Raw genomic sequence first — 17,163 nt, 5'->3', positions numbered from 1 at the left:
TTAGGAGGTATACCTAATGTAAATGACAAGTTAATGGGTGCAGCACACCAACATGGCACATGTATACATATATAACAAACCTACACATTGTGCACATGTGCCCTAGAACACAAAGTATAATAAAAAAAATCATATCAAGTGTGAAATAAAGAAAATTATATATAGAGAGGGAGAACAGAATCTACAAATATGCATATTTGTGTACATACATCCATATACATACATATGTGTGTGCATGCAGTAATTTTATTCTCCTAAAGCAATGCCTCTGCCTTCCACCCTCACTGTACATGTCCTAGTCCTGTGATGTCCCTAGAACTGAGCACTTGATTTCCTTCTCTGCCTCCCACATGAACAGGGAATAGAAATGGAAACTACACTCTGTGGTTACTGTTGTGAAAATACATGTCCCCCACAGGCTAGTTTTGCATCTTACATTCCAGTTCCCATTGTGAAAAAAGCAAGCAACAAACAAAAACTACAAAAGAAAAACTGAAATATTTGAAAGTCTAGAACCACAGAGGTTCCGGATTCACCCACCACCCACAGTGACCTCCGCCGCCCTCCAGACCTGAGGCAGTTGCGCCTGAACAGCCTGCCTCTTCACCATCCATGAAAAGAGGTGACCTTAAACTTCAATAGATTTTACTCTGTTCAAAAGGAACCAGGTCAACATTCAAAGTCAGTGGTCTGGCAACTCTAAACTTTGGCCAGAAAGTATTGGAAACATTTAACGTGCAGTGGATGAAGCAGCCTGGCCCCACTGCACACAACACACTCGTGGGGACTCAAAGAAGGATACTCAACATCCGCTGGGTGAAAGTGAGGACAGACCCAGAAACATGGGGGGTAGGGGGGTCAAACCAGGAAGGCTCAGGCCCTGACCTCCTCCTAGGCCCTGCCCCTCCAGAACTTGCAGTTTTTTCTGACCCGGAAGTGGATTTCACTGATGGAAAAGAAGTTCAGTATTTCTGGTCCAGCCCAGTAAGCTGCTCCCGTCGCCCAGCCTTCCACACCCCTGCAGACGTCACAATGCCTACTCCCACTAACCCCACAAGGGAGCCATGCATCTCCTAGAGACGGTCCTTGGCCTGCAACCCCGCGATGGGGTCCAGGGTCTGTGTCCATTTCTGGTTAAAATTGCTCTAAGGCTGGTCACTGTCTTGGCCTTCCCTGTTTCCCCTCTGTTTACTTCTCCCCTCCTCACCCCATATGAAGTTTTTACTCAGGAGATGGATTATCTCCCCTCTTGGAACATCAAGGACACCACCAGGACACCGCACTGTCTCCTTGACCCTGGGATTCTGCAGACCTCAGTCTTCCTCTGAGGTCCCCTCCCTCCCCACCTCATTTTTTCCATCCTTCTGGGGCCTGGGTCTGCTATACCTCAGGCTTTCTCTTCAGTCACATACAGAAGGAGCCCCCTTCATCCTTGGGCTCTGGCCACAGTTCACCTGCTGCAGGACACTCAGTGGCTTTCAGTAGTTCATCCAGACATCCAGATGGAAGTGAGATTTCCTGGAAGAAAAGCAGGACCCCAGAATTACACTGAATTCTAACACAAGAGCCCAGAGTCCCCTTCTGCAGGAGACATTAAGCTGCAAACACTACATAGGCACTTAATGCTCAGCTGCCCTTTTAACATCTGGTCCAGTTGTATCCCTCCTCCTTGGAATATCTCAGAAAATATATCTCCACCTAGAGTTGTTTAAACGCATCATCCTATGTGATTCCAGACCATCGGGGGTACAATGGGTCCTCACCAGAACTTCCACTCTGCTTGGAAGACTTAGAAAATTCTGAGGCTGCTCAGAGGGTCAGATTCCCATTTCTGTGTTCCAGAAAAACTTCAGTCTTCCCCGGACAAGTGAGGAAACAGAAAGTGTCTAGTCTCTGGCACATCTTTTGCAAGCAATGGCAGCTCCCAGGAACCAAAACTATCAATGAATATATTTTTGAGACTCTGGTCAAAAGAAGAGTCATTCTGCAATTTCAGGTAGGATGGAGTGGTTCTGTGGCTCCTGAGGTGATTTTGAAAAGATCTGGACCCTCACAAGAACCACGGAGGACATTTGGCATTTCCAGACCAGGAGGAGTGACTGATGGGCCTCCAGTGTTACTAGGAAAACGTTTTGTTGGACAGCTTTGCTTTGGCTTTCAGGCCTTCACATAGGTTGCTTAGATCATGGAAGTGCTTCTGCATTTCTGCATAGGCTCAGGATGCCTTCTCAAGTCGTCCCTGCAATTATGAGACAGTTTCTGTCTCCAGAGGTCACTTAGAATAACACAAGAGGCTTCACCTTCAAAGGGACACCAGACAATATAGCCACAGTTCAGCCAAGATTATCTGTGTTTACATACCTGTAAAGTAACACTCCTAGTTACCTCCATTAACGTGGACGTCTTTCATGAATAGAGAAACTCTAGTGATTGTTATATAACAGCTGCCACAAAAATTAACCAATAAAAATAAATGATAAATGAAAAATATTTAACAATTATGATAGTGAACGCAATGACCTAAATAGTAAGAATTTGAATACTGGTGACAATATGAACATAAGGATACAAAAATCAATGTGGAGATTCTCCTAAATATATGAAAAGTTCACAAATTGGGTCCGCCTTGTGTAATTTGGAGTCAGAGTCAAAGAATTTCACTATGAAATGTGTTCCATGATGGCAAACATGAGAAACAGGTGAAAGGAAAGCAAGCCACAGGAGAGCATGGGCTAATAGGACCACTTGTGTGCAAACCTCTCTAGTCAAGGACTACCAGCCAGAGGTGAAGAGAGTTTGGCTTGTGTCTTGCCTACCACTGGGCACACAAAAGCTTTCAGTAGTGCAACCAGATGGCTGGTTTGGCCTGGTTCCCTGCAAAGAAGACATGTATCTCATCCCCACCAGCCCATCAGTCCTGGAACTCAGAATCCTACATGCAGTAAACATGAAGCTCCAACTCCATAGCTGACTTCACCTCCTTACTGTCCTTCTGCCATCTGGTGTTTCAGGTGCTCTCCAGATCTGGACTTCTTGGCTCCCCTACCTTTATCAAGTGAAGTCAGGATGTATCATTCTCAGAGTTCTCCTGCCAGTCCAAGGTGAAATTCACCAATACAGGCATACCCTGGATGGACTTTCTTGGAATATTTAGAAAACAATGAGTTTGCTCAGGGGTGGTGTGAGCTCTAGGAGTAGAGTTACGGTTTCCCATGGAAACCTGAGAGGACTTAGAATAGTCCCAGAGGCCTAAGCAGTCCAATCTGCCCTGGAAACATCAGGAATGATATACTTGGTCTTCCTGAGGCTCCAAATTTTTCTAAATAAACTCAGAGGTTACAGAACCATTTTTCTCTCAGGAACTGAAGTGGAGTTATTTGCCTTCTACCAGCATCTCACTTTTTTTATTTTCTAAGTTAGCTTTTGAGCCCAGAAGTAGATATTCCTTGTATTTGATTTACACAGAGAGCTTCCTAGAATGCCCATGCGTCTGGATACTTTCTGCATTCACTCAGGTATTCACAAAATGCTGCAGTTCTGCTGAAAATCTATGAGATGAAGAGGGCTCATATGGGAACAATGTCACAGGCTTACAGGAATATGCTCTTAAATACCAGCTTTTTAATTATTCTCTTCATTAAAATGACATTTATATCACACCATTATGATTGCTATTAATGTTATTATTATGTGGGTACAGTTCTTTATCATGGATATATTTGTGGTAGTTATTATGCAATGTTGAATAATTTTTTTTTTATGTTCTGAAGACTGTTGAATTTGCTGAAGATGATTAAAAGACAACCTTAAAACATACATACCACAGCAACCCAAAGACTCCTACTGTATCACCTGGTGTCCTGTAGAATGGGCTTCGTGAGTTATTCTTTTATTTTTTTGGGCAAGTACCTATTCATATCAGCATAGGAGATGGATGAAGTGCACCCTGGTCTTGCCATGGGCTCAGAAAGAATTCATACATATGCTTTATGTGCTAGCAACTCTATGTGTAGGCCTGTGAGCCCTAGAATGCACTTTCTTTCACCAACTAGTCCACCTAAAAGTTTTCTAAGTCAAATTCCCCCTCCATGCTTGGATAGGTCATGAATGGTTTTCTGTTACCCACCTAAGATGAAGGGATACTGCTAAATCAGGTTTGTGGCCAAGAAACTTTTACCTGGAGTGGCAGGAGAGGGACTACCTGTTCACCAGAGTCTCTGCAACATTTTCTTTTTCTTCTTCTTCTTCTTTTTTTTTTTTTTTTTTTTTTTTTTTTTTGTGATACAGTCTCGCACTGTCGCCCAGGCTGGAGTCCAGTGGCACAATCTTTGCTCATTGCAACCTCCGACTCTCAGGTTCAAGCGATTCTCCCGCCTCAGCCTCCTGAGCAGCTGGGTTACAGGTGCATGCCACCACACCCCCCTAATTTTTGTATTTTTAGTAGAGATGGGGTTTCAGGCTGGTCTCAAACTCCTGACCTCGAGATCTGCCTGCCTCAGCCTCCCAAAGTGCTGGTATTACAGGCATGAGCCACTGCGCCCAGCCTCTGCGACATTTCCTAAGTCAGAACAGTAGTTTTTTGAACCACCTTTTCAGTCAAAGAACTCATGAAAAAGTCCTCCAAGAACTTGTGACCTTCTGGAAATTGTCAAAATCTCTACAGGTGTCCAGAGTCATCCAGAGCTGTATTGCAAACCATTGACTGGGTTCCACCATTAGTAAAGCAAATGCGAAATATGCCATGCCCACCAAAAAGAATCCAGAAACCATGGTATTTAGCTCTTTCCATCTTTCTTGCCTCCTGCAGGTGGGTGAGTACTGAGTATGATGCCCTCCTACAGCCTCTGGAGGACATGCCAGTGCCTAGAGGTACCAGTAGAGAGGGGCCATGAAAGAGCAGATGACAGTCAGGTGGCTGGGAATGACATTATCCTGGGGTTTATTGCTTGTCATGAACTCTGTCACTGGGCAACATGTACTGGTCTGGACACGTAACTTCTCTGGATCCCTGTCCCATCAGCCAGCTATCTTATCTCCTGAAAGCTGGTAGGTGTTGGTCAGCATGGTGTTACAGGACCAGGGTTATATTTACATTCCCTCTTAGGCTGAAACACCAGAAGTTAACACAGGAGTCCCCAGGTGTGCACATGCCAACCTCCAGATTGTTTTTCTTCTCGTTCTAGATGTTCATCCTTGCTTTCTGGGACTTGAAATAACCCTACACCACCAAATATTTATGCCTATTATACACTTAGGGAAAACTTGTATGTCCCAAGTCTATAGGGTTAGTATTATTATCAGTATTATAACCACTAGTACTAGTATCATGATGATCATCATTCCTGTTAATATTCATCAATATTTTTATTACTACCATTGTTAATATGAATTTTTCACTATTGTACAGCAAGGAATATAGTTTATCCATTCACAAATGGTTTTCAGTTACTAAAGATGACTACAAGGCATGCTCTGCAGACATATACACACACAGCTGTCCTGGAGACCAAGCTTTGCCACCAATTGCTCTTTCATAAGATGAGCTCCCCCAATACCCATCAGTTTTTCAGGACTCGACCTGAGCTGGTTGGGCTAGACCTGGAAAAGTTTCCTATTCTCAGCTGCACCCTGAAAAATTTTAAAGACTCTTCAGAGGCCCAGTAATAGCTTTTGGCAGCTTCCAAGACCAGGGAGGGTTTCTTGACCATTCAGAGCCATTCAGATATTCTAAGTAAACTCAAGGAACCAGAAACCCAACTTGCAGTCATGAAATACCAGTGAATGGCCTCTGTGAGTCTCTTCAAGTTTTTCAAAGATAACTGCCTGGAAAGGCTGGCCAGGAAGTCACCCAACCCCATCCCTCTGCAGGATGTTCTATGTCAGCCAGGGACGCAGTGAATTGCCATTGAACAGAAGGGAGGAACAGAGACAGCATGCCTGAGCTTCTGGAAACATTCTAAGTGCCCTTGTTGGCCCAGAAAAGACTGGTGCTGCCATACGAGGCACAGATATGGCAACTTAGCCACTTTAGGAACCACACAAGGTTTAAAGGCTCCCAGGAAGTCCAGGAAGGGCAAACATGGCCTTTTAGAGCCATCAGATTTTATTCTAAGTCTACGTGGGAGACAGTGCACTGGCTTCATAAAAACATCAGTGGAGGTGCTATCACTTGCCCCAGTGTCCGGTCTTTTCCACCTCATCTCAGAGCCAGGCAGCCACCATTTCCCAAAGCTGCTGTGCAATGAAAGGGGAATATTCTAGGTGCTCTCCTGTGCCCATGAAATTCTGTGGCTGCACTAAAGGCAGGGGTTGTCCTCTGGAATGCTCTTCAGGAATCTGACAACACTAGTCAAGATTAGAGAAGTTCAATTCAACGTCATACAAAACCAATCACAAAAAAAAAAAAAAAAAAAAAAAAAATGCATAGTGAGACAAAATGATGAACCCACCTGCTAATAATCATGAATGACAATAACAACAATGATGATCTTAGTGATAATGCCACCAACACTGTTAATGGCAATAACAATAAACCTGGGGTAATGGGTGTTAGGGTCCCGATTCACCGATGTGAAGGATGCCGCCAATTTCTGGCCTTACAGAAATAAAGAAAAAGTAAACAGCTGAAGGAGGAGGAGGTGAACCTGGAGCTCCCGCCGGCCTCTGGGCGCTCCTTGGTGGAAGGAGAGGGACTTGGTCCTGAGCCTGCCCAGGATCCACCCGCACCAGAACTCGGGAGTCCCAGTCCCTGGATGGGCTCAGTCCCACCCAGGCCAGACGCCCCAGAGCCCCGGAGCCCGGGTCCTCCAGCCCTCGCTGCCGCCGCTCCTTGCGGAGCCCGGGCCCCCCGCGCCACCTCAGCCACAGTGCGGCTCTGCGAGGGCAGCGCCAAGGATGCTCCGGGCCCAGCGGGGGCATCCGGCCCCAACGGGATACTGACGCCCTGAGGGCGCGGAACAGCGCGGCCTGTGCAGGGCCCGCCATATTGGGCCTTGCAAAAAGAGCGGCCTCTTCAACGCCCCCACCCGGAGAGGCCCCAGCCCCAAGGCCAGGGCGGCGGCGCCTTCCTCACCCTGGGTAAAGAAAACTCAGGTCCTCCCTGGAGACCCGGCTCGCCGCGGCAAGCAGACCGCGCATGCGCCCTGCATGGCCGGAACGATGGGTTTCATTGCCCTCTGCCGGCCATGAAGTGGCAGCACAGGACGTTTGGCCTTTACTGCTTAGCGGTGGACCTGAGTCTGAATCACTGAAATTCAGGTATGGATTATTCAGTACCTTTCTTTTGGAAGATCAAATGGAAATTGAGTACGATATCTTGTGCTTTAATTAAAGAAGATGGGAATAAAGAAACAAATTCGAAAGTTAGTATACAAAAGTCGATTGATTCCCTCTATGTGAAGGGAAGAAGAGCTTGAATAAGAGAAGCATTCTGTGTTATGCTTTAATACTGGACATCTGCCACCATGCACTTGTCAAATCCCGTAGAATTTCACAGCACAAATAGTACATCTTAATGTGGCTCAGGACTACATATAATGTCAGCCACAGTTTGAGGGTAAATTACATGTTTAATTAAATAGATTAAACAATAAATAATGTTATGAGCTCTACCTGGACACAATCCTTGCCTCTCCAACCAGTTTGCCAAGGGCTTGAATTTCTTGCTCGTTATCCTCACACTTGACATAAACCCTGGCTGCTGAGTAAAATCAATCACTTGTGGAGATTTTTTAATATAATCATGTGTCAATTTCAACCATGGATAAGGCCATTTAGCCTTAGTAAGGCCTATCGTATTAAGATTGTGCCTGTTTTGCAAAATTTCAAGTCGTCACCCACTTATTATTCAGGAAAAGTTTTCTCTTGAGTTTTAGGTTCAGTACTGAGGCTCCTCGATGGACAATACATTTTCCAATTCTGAGGACAAGGCAGAGGAGGCCCCATCTGTGAGAACTTTCATTTTGCTTCTGGAAAAGTACATTGAATCGAATATAGGAAAGGCTTGCATGGTGGCTGACAGGTTCGGCTGTTTTAGCATGCTGGCGTTTTATCTTCTGGACAGAAGTAAAAGAAACACAACTGTGTCTGTCTCTGTGTAATAACTCAGGACTTACCTGAGTAAATTCTGGGGTGTCATGAGATGAACTGCTACCTCCACTTAGAGAGGCTTCAGGGACAAAATTTCAAGAGATTTCTGAGGGATAGAAGAGCAGGGCTGCCTTATTCTCTGATCCCAGGTAACTACTCAGAGACACAGGCAAGGGCTGGGGACACCCAAATGCATATACTAGGTGTCTTTGATCCAGCCTCCATTTCCTTGCTAAATCTATGCAATGACACACTGAGAAATCTGGCAAGTGGGGCTGAAGATCCCTGATGTGTCAGTTCTAGGGTTGGATGGAAACAAGTGGTTTTCGTGGACATTGAAGTAAAGGGAGGTGAGCTGTGAGGAAAGAACCGTTGAAGACTGGGGAGACTCAGAAGTTGGGGTAGAATCTCGACCCATAAGCCAAGGAGTGCAGATGCAAATCGATTTGTTAGGGTGAAAGAAGGACTTCACCAACACACTAAGTTTTTTCAACAACCGATTGTATTCTTTCAACATTGTAAGTATTGATCTTTTGGAAATGTTTAATGAGATTTCTTATATAATTCTGCATTCAATTTATGCCCAGGTCACTTTGCTATTATATGTTTATGTGCTGCATTTTTATGAATAGACATTTTCTCAAATTTCTGAATTATTTTGCTAAACTATGTGTTAAGAGTTTTTTCTAGAGGTCTACCTTCTTGACTCACTTTTCTGATGAGAAATCTATCAGGTTTCTCCACAGTAATTTTCAAGTTTGATAGCTCCTCAATGTGAGAAACTTAATGTCAAATAAGAAATGAATTACCCCTAAAGAATCTTCTCCTTTCAAGATGCTAACCATGTTTTGTCCAGTGTGAAATCTCACATGTGCCACAAGCGTTTCTCTGTGAAGAAAGGATTTCTCATGATTTTTCAAGGCATAACTTCTCCAGTAAGAAGTGTTTGGTATTCCAAGAGAATTCATTGCCCTTGGAAAGACTTTCCCTTCTTATTTAGCTTATAAAGGATTTCCTCTCTTATTTTCCATTTTAGCAGCATTTTATCACTGTGTTTTCTTGTGAACATCAAGCCTAGTGCTTGGCTGAATGTTTATTCACAGAAAATACAAATAAAGGGTTCATCCAAGTAAAGTTTTCTTACGTTATTTGACAACAAATTGCACATAAAAACATTTTCACACTGAACGCAGAGCTAGAGATTCTCGACCTGAAAGTCCCACACGTTTTAAGTTATTAAAACTGTTGCTGAAGACTTTTAGTTTATTATGTTGACAGTTTCAGCTCTCTCATGTCATTTATGATCAGATCACTAACAAGTCTTTGGTACATACGTGTCGTACAATTTCTCTTCCATATGAATTTATTGATGTGGACTGAAGAATAAAGGTAACCGAAGTAACGTCCATGTTGATTATAGTAATTTTTCAAAATGTGAGTCCTTTGGCATGTTTAGATGTTACAACTGCAGCTGAAGTCTCTTCCATATTCCTTACATTCGTCATTCCTAACACCATGTCATCTAAAGTCAGAATATGTTCTGAAGACATTTATCATTTTCTCTCCAGGGTGAATTTTCTGATGTTATTTAAGATTAGTACACTGACTGAAGGCTTTCCCACATAAATGGCATTCACATGGCTTTTCTCCAGTGCATGTTCTCTCATATCATCTAAGGTCAGAAGATAGACTGAAGGCTTTCCCACATAGAAGACAAGCATGTGGTTTCTCTTCAGTGTGAATTCTTGTGTGTCCTCTAAAGCCAGAGCTTTGACTAAAGACTTTTCCACTTTTATCACATTCATAACGCTTTTATCCAAGGTGAGTTCTCTCATGTCTTCGAAGGTTAAAGGATTGAATAAAGCCTTTCCCACACTGATGACACTTATACGGTCTCTCTCCCCTGTGAGTTTTCTCATATCTTCTAAGGTGAGAACACTGAGTGGATTTTCCACATAGATGACATGCATATGGCCTCTCTCCAGTGTGAGTCATCTTGTGCCATCTAAGGTGAAAACAATTAGTATAGACCTTTTCACATATATTACATTGATATGATTTACCTTTAGTATGAATTTGTTTATGTGGTTTAGGGGAGAACTGATTACTAAGGGATTTTCCACACTGTTTGCTGACGTAGGGTTTCTTTCCACTCTGAGTTAACAAACACTGAGTCATTGTGGAACTGTGAGTGCAATCTTCTCCCAAATCATTACATTCAAAGGGATCCTCCAGAATGAGAGAGTTCTCCTTTAGGGACAAAGATTAAAAGCTCTTAATGATTTACCAACATACATCTATACATTCATTTCACCACCTTTGAATCCTAGACCAACCATTCAGTGGTAGAGCCCAGTTGTAATCTTTCCAGTGTTCCTTGTGTGAAAGGAAATTAAATTTTGGCACCCCAAACTCATTGAACCAAAGGGAAAAATCAAGCTGAGAACAGGGTCACACAAACCTGCCTCCCTCTTCTGGTTCCTAAATAATATGGCTACAAGATGAAAAGCTACATGCCTCCCCCATATTTTGCCCACAAGGAAATTCCTCATGAGCTGTTAAAGTTACACCATGGCAATGCAAACTGATAGCTTGTCTTTACAGGCGCAGTCATCCCCAGTTCACCAGACACAAATGCATATCCGATTGTTTCCCTGCCCAATTTTGCCTATGTTGTCTTATATAAAATGCAGCTCTCCTGCATTATTCCTCTGCCTCATTTGTTTATGTCATCTTATGTAAAAAAATCCAGATTCACTGAGCCAGAAAAATGCACGAATTACTATTTTTTTCTACCCACCTTTTGCATGAAAATTGTGTACTTCTCAATATCCCACCCTTTCCCCCTTTAAATTTAGAGAAAATCATCTTTGGAGAAAGGTATACACCTGTCCCCCAGGTGCATGTCCTTAACTCTGGCAAATAAATTTCCTAAAATGATTGAGACTTGTCTCGTCATTTTTATCGATTGACACTTGCATACACGTTATCTCCTGCAGACACAGATATTTTCTCTTTTGTATGATCCCAACTGCAGAGCTTTTCCATTAATTGTGATGATATCAATATCTTTCAAAGTCTGAGCATAAGCAATGTCTATGCACTTGTTCTATTTTAAAGATCTCATGTTATGGTTTAGAGCACAGGTCACTTTATTCATTGAATTCAAAGTATCAAATTTTCTTTTGCTTAGAAAGCACTTAATGCCAGCCTAATTACACTCAGGTGACTGTGCGTCATTACTAACTTAACCCATTACCAGGTGTTTAACTTAGATGACTGGTGTACACAGCTATAAAACTCACCATTGACATAACGGTGGATGTGTCTTTTCTGATAGGATGCATGGATATCGTGTGTTTTTTCTTAAGGGCACTTTCCTTGTCTGAAATAATTGAAAAATAAATTGTTACCTTGGTATTATGGTAATTGAAAAACCCCAAGGCCGGTTTATTTTTTTTCAAAAATTAACACTTAGCTGTGACAAATGTGTCAAATGAAGAAAATCCTTCAATAGAAGAAACAGATTGTACAGCGTCAGCAATTAGAAAAGGGTTTTAAAATTAAAATGTGAAAAGAGTTAAAATGGAGATGTCTTCACAGGGGTATCGGGAAAAGAGGCAGCATGTGACAGTTTAACCCCAACAAGTACATGAATTATCCTTTTCCCGAAAGTAAAAGAAAAGGCAAGAGGACACAAGAGTAGCATCTGGCATATGAACAAAATGATAATAACATCTAAGGAATTCTGCTCCAGTAGCTTAACCTACATTTTAGAAATTACCACTCATTTGATAAAACCGCTAATTAATATTTGACTGATATTATTCATTGACAAAGCACCTCCTCCTATTAGAGCACAGGACCCTGTTGCTTACCCAGATTCTGGCCTTGCAGAGATTCTCTTCCTTCCCGCCAGAGCTCTTTTCCTTGCTCCAGCTGCAAAGTTATATAGGATTTGCTTATCTGTACCCTGTTAGTGGAAACAGTACATGTGTTTTGAGTTCACTGTCAATAAATGTGCATTATCACCAACTGTAAGGCAGGCCACCGAGGAAGAATAAAAACAGTGAAGGTCAGCTCAGGCCACAAGACCTAGAACACAGAAAACTCCCCAGGATTTTTCTGACCCAACGTGAGACTAGAAAATAAATCCAAACGAAAGGTCCATCAGGAAAAGAAAATTTAAAACAGTCAGGACCTATGAATGCTGAGTCCATGCCTAAGTTCCAAGACACAATGCGTAATACACAGTCTTTTCAGAAAGAGATTAATTAAACCTCTGCACAGTATGTTTATTATTATTCTCATGCAGAACAAAAAAAAACATTCGATTTACAAAAATAATTGGTGTTCTATACAGAAAAGATATTGCTATTGTTTTTACTAATTGGTCTCAGCCTAAGCATAGCGACTAAAGCAGAAGAGTTATTTAGAAAATATTTAATTTAATACATTGAAAATATTCATTAAGTTCCCAGGTGTGTTCTGAGTATTAGAGACTGAGTACCAAGGAAACCATGAAATCCTTGTCAAGATTACATTGTAATTGAGTGACAAACTAAATAAAACGAAATAAAATAAAATAAAATAAAGCTATTTCTTTCAGACAGATTTAGAGAGCTCAAACTTTTTTCAGATAAGATCTGTGAATCAGAGGAGATTAGAGTGAGATATGGGGAAGCTGTTCCAACACTTATTGAATGAATGAGTCAATGTGTGTCTACATACGTATGTGAATGTTGAGGGACTCACCGAGGGATACCAGGTGACTGATGTTTGCCAGCATTATCTCTCTGTACAACTTTCTCTTGGATGTGTCCATCATGGCCCACTCTTCCTGGGTGAAGTCAATAGCTACATCTTCAAAAGTCACTTTGTTCTAAAACATCACAGACATTTTAGTTTAGACAGAGAATCCCTTTTAATGTCCAGAGGAGGAAGGCTGAGATGACATAGGTAGGAGCTGGGTATGCAGAACACTCAGTGTTTTAGGTTCCAGCCAATTCATTCTCAATACTAAGCTGGTATCTGCCTTTCAGATTCACTCACAGAGACATACCCACTCTTAATCCATTAAACTTTCCTATGAAGAAATATCGCATGAGATGTGGCATAATATAGCCCAGATATTTTTCAGTAATGTGTTAATCACCTGTACATAACTGATTATAAAATTTTCACTTGAACCTTCATAAATAAAACAAATTTACCATGAATTTCAAGTAAATTACAGATTTGTCACAAGGCAAATAACCATGATTTACTACTGTTTAAACATGACCGTGATTAAATGAATTATTTCTCTAGATAAACCACAGGTTTTTCACCAATCAAATGGTTAAAAGATCTATTATGTGTTTTGAATAATCTAAAGAAGTAATAGAAAACATGTTTCCTATCTAGCAAATATTTATTAAATACAGGTCATTGGTCCCTTATTCATTAAAAAGTTAGAAAGTGATGAACCAGACTCCAGCATTCTTCAGAACTGAACAAGTTTTACGCAGAATATAGGATTCAATTCATACATATAGTCACTCTAATGTTATGTAATTCAGGTGTTCATGACAAGGCTTAAAGACAGTCCAGCCGCACAAGACAAGACCGCTGAGGCTGCTATACTGAGGAAGTCTTAGTCTGATGATTCCTGTCATATGAAGCCTCCTGTTCTCAACTTTCTCTGGGCAATCCAAACATCAGTTATCACTGCCTCTCTTTTAACTTTACCTTGTCACTTGGCTTGTTCAAGGATAAAAAGGCCTCTTTACGGTTTTGTTTTTTTCTAACCAGCCCTTATAGAGCATTTCCACAGAACCCTAAATTGTACTATATCTACAATATTCCTTCTCCTGAGTGTGCAACCATAGTTAAGTAATTGTATTTCTTATATGTTACTTTCAGTTACCAGAAGGCAAAAAGGTTAATTATCAAAAGGTAAAATGAATGGGGATAAGAATAATAATGACTTCTTTAGTTGTCCTTTTGCAAAGTTTTTAAAAGCATAAACATATTTTATCAAACTCTCCTTCTTCCTCAACACTGTGCAGCTCTTGCCCAAGGCCTATCACACGGGATTTATTGAACTCAGCTGCTAGAACATCAGCCTCATTATTGGGCTGTGATCTTCTGCTCTTCACGCATCTCTATTGCCTGCATTCATCACAATCCTAAGTGTATTTCAGCCAACGGGACAGTTAATGGGTCAATTATTGCCCTATGAGGTTACAGGATGGATGGAAGAAAAATACATAAATGAGATCTCTCATGTCTTTTTTTGTAAATAGCCTGCATAGGGGCTGGAATAAAGTAGTGTAATATTAGAAATTATATTGATAATTTAGGAATCTTTGACACATGATACCCAACCTAGAGTCCTGAGAAAACTTAATTGGAGGCCAGATACCTGAAAGTCTCCTGATTGCACTTGGAACACCCAGGCTGGGTGGATTTTGCATCATAAAAACAAACAAACAAAAAAGAATAAAAATGAAACACCCATGCAAACTGGAGAAAACTGCCCATTTGCCAGCAATATGGGTATAATTTCAGTAGAAAGAGGCATCCCCTACTCACTAGTGAATGCATTGTCAAGAACTCAGTTTCTCTCTGTCTTTTTCTGGATTTCCACTTGCAGACACTTCAGGCACTAAGAAAAGCTGAGGTTAGAGAGAGAACATGTGAGACACCAGCCTTGTACATAATTTTCAGACCAACCTGTGATGAAAAGCCAGACCTTCACTGAAGTGTGACACCACCTGCACCACAGCCTAACCAACAGACACAAACACACAGAGGCCTCTCCTCTTTTCCCACGGTCAAAATTAGGAAGCCTATGACTATGGTTTCTGACAAAGAAGGAACACAGATATCTTGTGAATGAGAACATCAAAAGCACTGAGTTTTGTATGTTAATTGACACAAGTCCAGATATTCAATTCCCTCACGGATTTTAAAACAAAGGGATCCCTGACTCCACCCACATGTGGAATATGATTTCTACCTGTAGATAAACACTGTGGGATTTCTCAGATTTTATTATCCAGGCTTTATGCCCTAGCAATGTTTCTCCAACACCAATCACAGCCTTCTGAAGCCTTACTCGACTTTTACTTTCTCTCAATTTCGACTTTTGCATTTCCCCTTGGAACTCGGAAATCAATCAAGAAAGAATCTGTTTTAGGGTCAAGTGCAGTTGCTCTCGCCTGTAATCCCAGCACTTTAGGAGGCCAAGGCAGGTGGATCACCTGAGGTCAGGAGTTCGAGACCAGCCTGGCCAAAATGGCGAAACCCCATTTCTACTAAAAATACACAAATTAGCTGGGCATAGTGGTGCTTGCCTGTAATCCCAGCTACTCACGAGGCTGAAGCAGGAGAATTGCTTGAACTCAGGAGGCAATTACAGTGCGCCAAGATCCTAACACTGCACTCCAGCAAGGGCGACAGAGCAAGACTCTCTATCACAAAAAAAAAAAAAAAAAAAAAAAAATCTGTTTTAGGATGGGGATAATCAATTCAGGAATTTATTTCACTTGGAGGGTCAACACTCCCATCCCGCTTATCTAGCCCTTAAAATCCCCTGCATCAGAAATTCGCAGCAGTGCCCTGGGTCATGGTGTTTCTGTCCTGTGTATACAGTCACAATCCTCTGGGATGCTCAGAAAATACAAAATGACTTAGGGCTGAGAGAAATTTAGCAGCTCAATCTGATATTTTACTAAGGTGGTATCTAAAATTTTTGCAATCATGGTTTATATTAGTCTTTGTTAGTTGCAATATCTCTGATTATCATGATATATATTTGCTGAGAAATACTGATGTTCATATGTATATTCATACATAGATATGTAGGTATACAGATGGATATGTTTATATGAACTCATGTGTTTGAGATGGGGAAAACATGTTTGTATTATTTCCCTGCTAAAAATACAAAAATAATTAAATATATTTTATGTACAAATGATAATTATGTGTCATAACAAAAAATTAACTGACCCATTTGTACATGAAGTCCAGGAAAAATAAAAAGGGTAACTTTGTATTAATTGTGACATTGTGCTTACAGATATACATAAATTTCCTTATTTAACCCTTATAATAACCCTGCTGATTGTAGTTTACCAGTTTAATAAATAATCAACAGAGTTTGACAAATATGACAAAATTACAAAACTAGAAAATGACACAGAAATACTTTTAATTCTATTCTGCCTTGTCACTGCCTCTTCTGGTTTTTTTTTACAAAATTACTCCCCTAATCAAGGTTCTCTATGATTCTGGGGACTCCAGGATTCAGACCCCAGTTCCCAAACTTCACTGTGTCTATTTTTACTGACACATTTTAATGCACATTTACAGACTTCAACAAGCACTTTTCAATATCAACTATTTTCTTATTCCTTGGACTATTTCCTACATCTGTTCATCAAGACTCCAGTAACATATGACTCCATCTGCCTGTCCCTTCCATGAATGTACCTGACAGTGCATGTATTATGTAGTCTATAATTCAAGCAGAACAGATATTCCTTCAAAACAATAAGGTATTAGAGAATGCCTACAAAGCTTCAGTGAAACCAGCTGTAACTCTTACTATTATTACCATGTAAACTCTTCCTTGAATATCAAAATAAGATGTGGACCTTAGAGAATATTTGTGTGTGATTATAACCCAAACATGAACTAAAAGTAATTTAAATGGTCATATACAGACTGTGCCAGGGACAAAAAAGGACAAATATTATAAGAAAATTAAAACACACTTATTTCCTAACGGACCCTTGTGTGGAATCTATAAAAACTATTTCAAGATATAGAGATTAAATACATTTCAAAACACATACATACACAAGCAATCTTTAGGATAAATTTTTTTAAACTTACATTATGGGTCTAAAATTTTCATTAATTCATGGAAAAAATGTATTGACAAACTTCTCACCAGAGCAGGAATAACAACTTACGTATTTGGTGACTTCAAGATGAGAGTCTGCACAGCTTAGTATCTCCCTCCGGATCTCTCTCTCTCTCTCTCCTTTTTTGTTTTTTGACAGAGTTTCGCTTTTGTTGCCC

At 41.0% G+C, this 17,163-nt stretch overlaps 1 pseudogene; it reads right to left on the bottom strand.

The window, feature by feature from the left end:
- Nucleotides 1-8,944: 8,944 nt before the first annotated feature.
- Nucleotides 8,945-15,412, bottom strand: LOC140711133 (zinc finger protein 705D-like; annotated as a pseudogene).
- Between the last annotated feature and the right edge of the window lie 1,751 nt (nucleotides 15,413-17,163).

Source organism: Chlorocebus sabaeus, unplaced genomic scaffold (assembly GCF_047675955.1).
Source record: "Chlorocebus sabaeus isolate Y175 unplaced genomic scaffold, mChlSab1.0.hap1 unalloc_scaffold_217, whole genome shotgun sequence".
Lineage (NCBI taxonomy): Eukaryota > Metazoa > Chordata > Mammalia > Primates > Cercopithecidae > Chlorocebus > Chlorocebus sabaeus.
The sequence above is the reverse complement of the archived record's forward strand: the minus strand, read 5'-3'. Positions and strand labels throughout refer to the sequence as shown.